General features: G+C 54.1%; 1 protein-coding gene across 1 annotated transcript in view; it reads right to left on the reverse strand.

Moving 5' to 3' along the window:
* LOC135518699 (guanine nucleotide exchange factor VAV3-like) overlaps nt 1-9,590 on the reverse strand; it is an 88,138-nt gene that overhangs the window by 65,611 nt on the left and 12,937 nt on the right. The window lies entirely within an intron of this gene.

Here is a 9,590-nt window from a genome sequence, read left to right on the forward strand (position 1 = left end):
CCCTTCAACTCTCTGTTAGCTGGGCTCTCTGCTTCAGCCATCAAACCCCTTCAACTCTCTGTTGGTTGGGCTCTGCACTTCTGCCATCAAACCCCTTCAACTCTCTGTTGGCTGGGCTCCCTGCTTCAGCCATCAAACCCCTTCAACTCTCTGTTGGCTGGGCTCCCTGCTTCAGCCATCAAACCCCTTCAACTCTCTGTTGGCTGGGCTCTGCGCTTCTGCCATCGAACCCCTTCAATTCTCTGTTGGCTGGGCTCACTGCTTCAGCCATCAAACCCCTTCAACACTCTGTTGGCTGGGCTCCCTGCTTCAGCCATCAAACCCCTTCAACTCTCTGTTGGCTGGGCTCCCTGCGTCAGCCATCAAACCCCTTCAACTCTCTGTTGGCTGGGCTCTGCGCTTCAGCCATCAAACCCCTTCAACTCTCTGTTGGCTGGGCTCTGCGCTTCAGCCATCAAACCCCTTCAACTCTCTGTTGGCTGGGCTCCCTGCTTCAGCCATCAAACCCCTTCAACTCTCTGCTGGCTGGGCTCTGCGCTTCAGCCATCAAACCCCTTCAACTCTCTGTTGGCTGGGCTCCCTGCTTCAGCCATCAAACCCCTTCAACTCTCTGTTGGCTGGGCTCTGCGCTTCTGCCATCGAACCCCTTCAACTCTCTGTTGGCTGGGCTCACTGCTTCAGCCATCAAACCCCTTCAACTCTCTGTTGGCTGGGCTCCCTGCTTCAGCCATCAAACCCCTTCAACTCTCTGTTGGCTGGGCTCCCTGCGTCAGCCATCAAACCCCTTCAACTCTCTGTTGGCTGGGCTCTGTGCTTCAGCCATCAAACCCCTTCAACTCTCTGTTGGCTGGGCTCTGCACTTCTGCCATCAAACCCCTTCAACTCTCTGTTGGTTGGGCTCTGCACTTCTGCCATCAAACCCCTTCAACTCTCTGTTGGCTGGGCTCCCTGCTTCAGCCATCAAACCCCTTCAACTCTCTGTTGGTTGGGCTCCCTGCTTCAGCCATCAAACCCCTTCAACTCTCTGTTGGCTGGGCTCCCTGCTTCAGCCATCAAACCCCTTCAACTCTCTGTTGGTTGGGCTCTGCACTTCTGCCGTCAAACCCCTTCAACTCCCCGTTGGCTGGGCTCCCTGCTTCAGCCATCAAACCCCTTCAACTCTCTGTTGGCTGGGCTCCCTGCTTCAGCCATCAAACCCCTTCAACTCTCTGTTGGCTGGGCTCCCTGCTTCAGCCATCAAACCCCTTCAACTCTCTGCTGGCTGGGCTCTGCACTTCTGCCATCAAACCCCTTCAACTAATCCAGAACGCTGCATCCTGCCTGGTGTTCAACCTTCCCAAGTTCTCTCATGTCACCCTGCTCCTCAGCACACTACACTGGTTTCTAGTCAAAGCTCGCATCCACATCAAGACCTTGGTTCTTACCTATGGAGCAGCAAGAGGAACTGCCCCTCTCTACCTTCAGGCTATGATCAAACCCTACACCCACCTCAGCTAGACTAAAGACACCTGCCAGACAGACAAGGCCTCCTACCCAGTCTACTCCCAAAGCACTTAAACACATTTACCTTCCAGCCATAGTCCTCTTTAGCCTGGTCCCAGATCTGCTTCTGCTGTCTTCACCACCTCCTATGGTCATGTGTGTGACAACGACTATAGGAGTGAGCTAAACAAGGGCATAAACAGATCTGGGACCAGGCCAGGGTAGCCTAGTGGTTAGAGTGTGGATGTGGCAGGGTAGCCTAGTGGTTAGAGCGTTGGACTAGTAACCAGAAGGTTGCAAGTTCAAATCCCCGAGCTGACATGGTAAAAATCTGCCATACTGCCCCTGAACAGGCAGTTAACCCACTGTTCCTAGGCCATCATAGAAAATAAGAATTTGTTCTTAACTGACTTGCCTGGTTAAATAAAGGCAAAATAAATAAAATAACAGTCTTCACTCCTATTAAAACCAGTGATGCTGGTTTTTAAGCATAACAGTCTGCCTTTTCTGCCTGCATGTCTTTCTCGTGAAGAGATTAAGTTACAAATATTAATTTCCTCTCTAAGTGACTCAGGTAGGCATAACTCTATTGCTGAGCTCAGAGTAGAGGAGCACAGGGAAGGGCACAGAGAGAGGCTGAGGAGTTTAACAGAGGCAAGGGCACAGAGAGAGGCTGGACAGTTTAGACGTGGGCGTTCTCCTATCCCTGCCCAGGCTTTTCTTATTGAATCCACCCACTCCAATCCATCTGTCTCCACTACACACTGTCCTTCCTCCCTGGCTCCCACCGTAGACTGGAGGTAAAGGCCTTCCTCCCTGGCTCCCACCGTAGACTGGAGGTAAAGGCCTTCCTCCCTGGCTCCCACCGTAGACTAGAGACTGGCTCCCACCATAGACTGGAGGTAAATTCCTTCCTCCCTGGCTCCCACCGTAGACTAGAGGTAAAGGCCTTCCTCCCTGGCTCCCACTGTAGACTAGAGGTAAAGGCCTTCCTCCCTGGCTCCCACCGTAGACTGGAGGTAAAGGCCTTCCTCCCTGGCTCCCACCGTAGACTAGAGGTAAAGGCCTTCCTCCCTGGCTCCCACCGTAGACTAGAGGTAAAGGCCTTCCTCCCCTCCCCCTAAAGGGCTCCCACCGTAGACTGGAGGTAAATGCCTTCCTCCCTGGCTCCCACCGTCGACTGGAGGTAAAGGCCTTCCTCCCTGGCTCCCACTGTAGACTAGAGGTAAAGGCCTTCCTCCCTGGCTCCATCACTGGAGGTAATGGCCTTCCTCCCTGGCTCCCACCGTAGACTAGAGGTAAAGGCCTTCCTCCCTGGCTCACTGTAGACAGGCCTTCCTCCCTGGCTCCCACTGTAGACTGGAGGTAAAGGCCTTCCTCCCTGGCTCCCACCGTAGACTAGAGGTAAAGGCCTTCCTCCCTGGCTCCCACCGTAGACTGGAGGTAAAGGCCTTCCTCCCTGGCTCCCACCGTAGACTGGAGGTAAATGCCTTCCTCCCTGGCTCCCACCGTAGACTGGAGGTAAAGGCCTTCCTCCCTGGCTTCCACCGTAGACTAGAGGTAAAGGCCTTGCTCCCTGGCTCCCACCGTAGACTGGAGGTAAAGGCCAATCTATTAGCACTGGATTCTTAGAAAGTGGATTGAATTGTGTTCCATCAGTGTGGATGTTCAGATTATTTACTATGTGATCAAGTGTTCTTCATCATCGTCATCTGGTGAACCATTCTCCTGAAGAGCTACATGGCGAACCCTTCTCCCGAAGAGCTACTTGGCGAACCCTTCTCCTGAGGAGTTGCTTGGCGAACCCTTCTCCTGAGGAGCTACTTGGCGAACCCTTCTCCTGAGGAGCTACTTGGCGAACCCTTCTCCTGAAGAGCTACTTGGCGAACCCTTCTCCTGAGGAGCTACTTGGCGAACCCTTCTCCTGAAGAGCTACTTGGCGAACCCTTCTCCTGAGGAGCTACTTGGCGAACCCTTCTCCTGAAGAGCTACTTGGTGAACCCTTCTCCTGTAGAGCTACTTGGCGAACCCTTCTCCTGAGGAGTTACTTGGCGAACCCTTCTCCTGAGGAGCTACTTGGCGAACCCTTCTCCTGAGGAGCTACTTGGCGAACCCTTCTCCTGAAGAGCTACTTGGTGAACCCTTCTCCTGAGGAGCTACTTGGCGAACCCTTCTCCTGAGGAGTTGCTTGGCGAACCCTTCTCCTGAGGAGCTACTTGGCGAACCCTTCTCCTGAAGAGCTACTTGGCGAACCCTTCTCCTGAGGAGCTACTTGGCGAACCCTTCTCCTGAGGAGCTACTTGGCGAACCCTTCTCCTGACAAGTTACTTGGCGAACCCTTCTCCTGAGGAGCTACTTGGCGAACCCTTCTCCTGAAGATCTACATGGAGAACCCTTCTCCTGAAGATCTACATGGCGAACCCTTCTCCTGAGAAGTTACTTGGCGAACCCTTCTCCTGAGGAGCTACTTGGCGAACCCTTCTCCTGAAGATCTACATGGCGAACCCTTCTCCTGAGAAGTTACTTGGCGAACCCTTCTCCTGAGGAGCTACTTGGCGAACCCTTCTCCTGAGGAGCTACTTGGCGAACCCTTCTCCTGAGGAGCTACTTGGCGAACCCTCCTCCCGAGGAGCTACTTGGCGAACCCTTCTCCTAAGGAGTTGCTTGGCGAACCCTTCTCCTGAGTATCTACTTGGCGAACCCTTCTCCTGAGGAGCTACTTGGCGAACCCTTCTCCTGAGGAGCTACTTGGCGAACCATTCTCCTGAGGAGCTACTTGGCGAACCCTTCTCCTGACAAGTTACTTGGCGAACCCTTCTCCTGAGGAGCTACTTGGCGAACCCTTCTCCTGAAGATCTACATGGAGAACCCTTCTCCTGAAGATCTACATGGCGAACCCTTCTCCTGAGAAGTTACTTGGCGAACCCTTCTCCTGAGGAGCTACTTGGCGAACCCTTCTCCTGAAGATCTACATGGCGAACCCTTCTCCTGAGAAGTTACTTGGCGAACCCTTCTCCTGAGGAGCTACTTGGCGAACCCTTCTCCTGAGGAGCTACTTGGCGAACCCTTCTCCTGAGGAGCTACATGGCGAACCCTCCTCCCGAGGAGCTACTTGGCGAACCCTTCTCCTAAGGAGTTGCTTGGCGAACCCTTCTCCTGAGGAGCTACTTGGCGAACCCTTCTCCTGAGGAGCTACTTGGCGAACCCTTCTCCTGAGGAGCTACTTGGCGAACCCTTCTCCTGAGGAGCTACTTGGCGAACCCTTCTCCTGAGGAGCTACTTGGCGAACCCTTCTCCTGAGGAGCTACTTGGCGAACCATTCTCCTGAGGAGCTACATGGCGAACCCTTCTCCAGAAGAGCTACATGGCGAACCCTCCTCCCGAGGAGCTACTTGGCGAACCCTTCTCCTAAGGAGTTGCTTGGCGAACCCTTCTCCTGAGGATCTACTTGGCGAACCCTTCTCCTGAGGAGCTACTTGGCGAACCCTTCTCCTGAGGAGCTACTTGGCGAACCCTTCTCCTGAGGAGCTACTTGGCGAACCCTTCTCCAGAAGAGCTACATGGCGAACCCTTCTCCTGAAGATCTACATGGCGAACCCTTCTCCTGAAGAGCTACTTGGCGAACCCTTCTCCTGAAGAGCTACATGGCGAACCCTTCTCCTGAGGAGTTGCTTGGCGAACCCTTCTCCTGAAGATCTACATGGCGAACCCTTCTCCTGAAGAGCTACTTGGCAAACCCTTCTCCTGAGGAGTAGAGGAGAACCCTTCTCCAGGGAAGAGCTACATGGCGAACCCTTCTCCTGAGGAGCTACTTGGCGAACCCTTCTCCTGAGGAGTTGCTTGGCGAACCCTTCTCCTGAGAGCTTTTCTTATTGAACCCTTCTCCTGAGGAGCTACTCTCGAACCCTTCTCCAGAAGAGCTACATGGGAACCCCCTCCCGAGGAGCTGGAGGCGAACCCTTCTCCTGAGGAGCTACTTGGCGAACCCTTCTCCAGAAGAGCTACATGGGAACCCTCCTCCCGAGGAGCTTCCGAACCCTTCTCCTGAGGAGCTACTTGGCGAACCCTTCTCCTGTAGAGCTACTTGGTGAACCCTCCTCCTGAGGAGCTACTTGGCGAACCCTTCTCCTGAGGAGTTGCTTAAAGCGAACCCTTCTCCTGAGGAGCTACTTGGCGAACCCTTCTCCTGAGGAGCTACTTGGCGAACCCTTCTCCTGTAGAGCTACTTGGCGAACCCTTCTCCTGTAGAGCTACTTGGCGAACCCTTCTCCTGAGGAGCTACTTGGCGAACCCTTCTCCCTAGAGCTCCGAACCCTTCTCCTGAGGAGCTAAACACCTCTCCTGTAGAGCTACCGAACCCTTCTCCTGAGGAGCTACTTGGCCAAAACTTCTCCTGTAGAGCTACATGGAACCCTTCTCCTGAAGAGCTACTTGAACCCTTCTCCTGAAGAGCTACTTGGCGAACCCTTCTCCTGAAGATCTACATGGCGAACCCTTCTCCAGAAGAGCTAAATGGCGAACCCTTCTCCTGAAGAGCTACATGGCAAACCCTTCTCCTGAAGAGCTACTTGGCGAACCCTTCTCCAGAAGAGCTACATGGCGAACCCTTCTCCAGAAGAGCTACATGGCGAACCCTTCTCCAGAAGAGCTACATGGCGAACCCTTCTCCTAAGGAGTTGCTTGGCGAACCCTTCTCCTGAGGAGCTACTTGGCGAACCCTTCTCCTGAGGAGCTACTTGGCGAACCCTTCTCCTGAGGAGCTACTTGGCGAACCCTTCTCCTGAGGAGCTACTTGGCGAACCCTTCTCCAGAAGAGCTACTTGGCGAACCCTTCTCCTGAGGAGCTACTTGGCGAACCCTTCTCCTGTAGAGCTACTTGGCGAACCCTTCTCCTGAGGAGCTACTTGGCGAACCCTTCTCCTGAGGAGCTACTTGGCGAACCCTTCTCCTGTAGAGCTACTTGGCGAACCCTTCTCCTGAGGAGCTACTTGGCGAACCCTTCTCCTGTAGAGCTACTTGGCGAACCCTTCTCCTGAGGAGCTACTTGGCGAACCCTTCTCCTGTAGAGCTACATGGCAACCCTTCTCCTGAAGAGCTACTTGGCGAACCCTTCTCCTGAAGAGCTACTTGGCGAACCCTTCTCCTGAAGATCTACATGGCGAACCCTTCTCCAGAAGAGCTACATGGCGAACCCTTCTCCTGAAGAGCTACATGGCGAACCCTTCTCCTGAAGAGCTACTTGGCGAACCCTTCTCCAGAAGAGCTACATGGCGAACCCTTCTCCAGAAGAGCTACATGGCGAACCCTTCTCCAGAAGAGCTACTTGGCGAACCCTTCTCCTGAGGAGCTGCTTGGCGAACCCTTCTCCTGAGGAGTTGCTTGGCGAACCCTTCTCCTGAGGATCTACTTGGCGAACCCTTCTCCTGAGGAGCTACTTGGCGAACCCTTCTCCTGTAGAGCTACTTGGCGAACCCTTCTCCTGTAGAGCTACTTGGCGAACCCTTCTCCTGAGGAGCTACTTGGCGAACCCTTCTCCTGTAGAGCTACTTGGCGAACCCTTCTCCTGAGGAGCTACTTGGCGAACCCTTCTCCTGTAGAGCTACTTGGCGAACACTTCTCCTGAGGAGCTACTTGGCGAACCCTTCTCCTGTAGAGCTACATGGCGAACCCTTCTCCTGAAGAGCTACTTGGCGAACCCTTCTCCTGAAGAGCTACTTGGCGAACCCTTCTCCTGAAGATCTACATGGCGAACCCTTCTCCAGAAGAGCTACATGGCGAACCCTTCTCCTGAAGAGCTACATGGCGAACCCTTCTCCTGAAGAGCTACTTGGCGAACCCTTCTCCAGAAGAGCTACATGGCGAACCCTTCTCCAGAAGAGGTACATGGCGAACCCTTCTCCAGAAGAGCTACTTGGCAAACCCTTCTCCTGAGGAGCTACTTGGCGAACCCTTCTCCTGAGGAGCTACTTGGCGAACCCTTCTCCTGAGGAGCTACTTGGCGAACCCTTCTCCTGAGGAGCTACTTGGCGAACCCTTCTCCTGAGGAGCTACTTGGCGAACCCTTCTCCAGAAGAGCTACATGGCGAACCCTTCTCCTGAAGAGCTACATGGCGAACCCTTCTCCTGAAGAGCTACATGGCGAACCCTTCTCCTGAGGAGTTGCTTGGCGAACCCTTCTCCTGAAGATCTACATGGCGAACCCTTCTCCTGAAGAGCTACTTGGTGAACCCTTCTCCTGAGGAGCTACTTGGCGAACCCTTCTCCTGAGGAGCTACTTGGCGAACCCTTCTCCAGAAGAGCTACATGGCGAACCCTTCTCCTGAAGATCTACATGGCGAACCCTTCTCCTGAAGAGCTACTTGGCTAACCCTTCTCCTGAAGAGCTACATGGCGAACCCTTCTCCTGAGGAGTTGCTTGGCGAACCCTTCTCCTGAAGATCTACATGGCGAACCCTTCTCCTGAAGAGCTACTTGGCAAACCCTTCTCCTGAGGAGCTACTTGGCGAACCCTTCTCCTGAGGAGCTACTTGGCGAACCCTTCTCCTGAGGAGTTGCTTGGCGAACCCTTCTCCTGAAGATCTACATGGCGAACCCTTCTCCTGAAGAGCTACTTGGCGAACCCTTCTCCTGAGGAGCTACTTGGCGAACCCTTCTCCTGAGGAGCTAGTTGGCGAACCCTTCTCCAGAAGAGCTACATGGCGAACCCTTCTCCTGAAGATCTACATGGCAAACCCTTCTCCTGAAGAGCTACTTGGCGAACCATTCTCCTGTAGAGCTACTTGGTGAACCCTTCTCCCGAGGAGTTGCTTGGTGAACCCTTCTCCTGAAGAGCTACATGGCGAACCCTTCTCCTGAAGAGGTACTTGGCGAACCCTTCTCCTGAGGAGCTACTTGGCGAACCCTTCTCCTGAGGAGCTACTTGGCGAACCCTTCTCCTGAGGAGCTACTTGGTGAACCCTTCTCCTGTAGAGGTACATGGCGAACCCTTCTCCTGAGGAGCTACTTGGTGAACCCTTCTCCTGTAGAGCTACATGGTGAACCCTTCTCCTGAGGAGCTACTTGGTGAACCCTTCTCCTGAGGAGCTACTTGGCGAACCCTTCTCCTGTAGAGCTACATGGCGAACCCTTCTCCTGAAGAGCTACTTGGCGAACCCTTCTCCTGAGGATCTACATGGCGAACCCTTCTCCAGAAGAGCTACATGGCGAACCCTTCTCCAGAAGAGCTACATGGCGAACCCTTCTCCAGAAGAGCTACATGGCGAACCATCCTCCCGAGGAGTTGCTTGGTGAATCCTTCTCCTGAAGAGCTACATGGCGAACCCTTCTCCTGTAGAGCTACATGGCGAACCCTTCTCCTGAAGAGCTACATGGCGAACCCTTCTCCAGAAGAGCTACATGGCGAACCCTTCTCCAGAAGAGCTACATGGCGAACCCTCCTCCCGAGGAGTTGCTTGGTGAATCCTTCTCCTGAAGAGCTACATGGCGAACCCTTCTCCTGTAGAGCTACATGGCGAACCCTCCTCCCGAGGAGTTGCTTGGTGAATCCTTCTCCTGAAGAGCTACATGGCGAACCCTTCTCCTGTAGAGCTACATGGCGAACCCTTCTCCTGAAGAGCTACATGGCGAACCCTCCTCCCGAGGAGTTGCTTGGTGAATCCTTCTCCTGAGGAGCTACATGGCGAACCCTTCTCCTGTAGAGGTACATGGCGAACCCTTCTCCTGTAGAGCTACATGGCGAACCCTTCTCCTGTAGAGCTACATGGCGAACCCTTCTCCTGAAGAGCTACATGGCGAACCCTTCTCCTGTAGAGGTACATGGCGAACCCTTCTCCTGTAGAGCTACATGGCGAACCCTTCTCCTGAAGAGCTACATGGCGAACCCTTCTCCTGTAGAGGTACATGGCGAACCCTTCTCCTGTAGAGGTACATGGCGAACCCTTCTCCTGTAGAGGTACATGGCGAACCCTTCTCCTGAAGAGCTACATGGCGAACCCTTCTCCTGTAGAGGTACATGGTGAACCCTTCTCCTGAGGAGCTACTTGGTGAACCCTTCTCCTGAAGAGGTACATGGTGAACCCTTCTCCTGAGGAGCTACTTGGCGAACCCTT

This window comes from Oncorhynchus masou, chromosome 3 (assembly GCF_036934945.1).
Source record: "Oncorhynchus masou masou isolate Uvic2021 chromosome 3, UVic_Omas_1.1, whole genome shotgun sequence".
Classification (NCBI taxonomy): domain Eukaryota; kingdom Metazoa; phylum Chordata; class Actinopteri; order Salmoniformes; family Salmonidae; genus Oncorhynchus; species Oncorhynchus masou.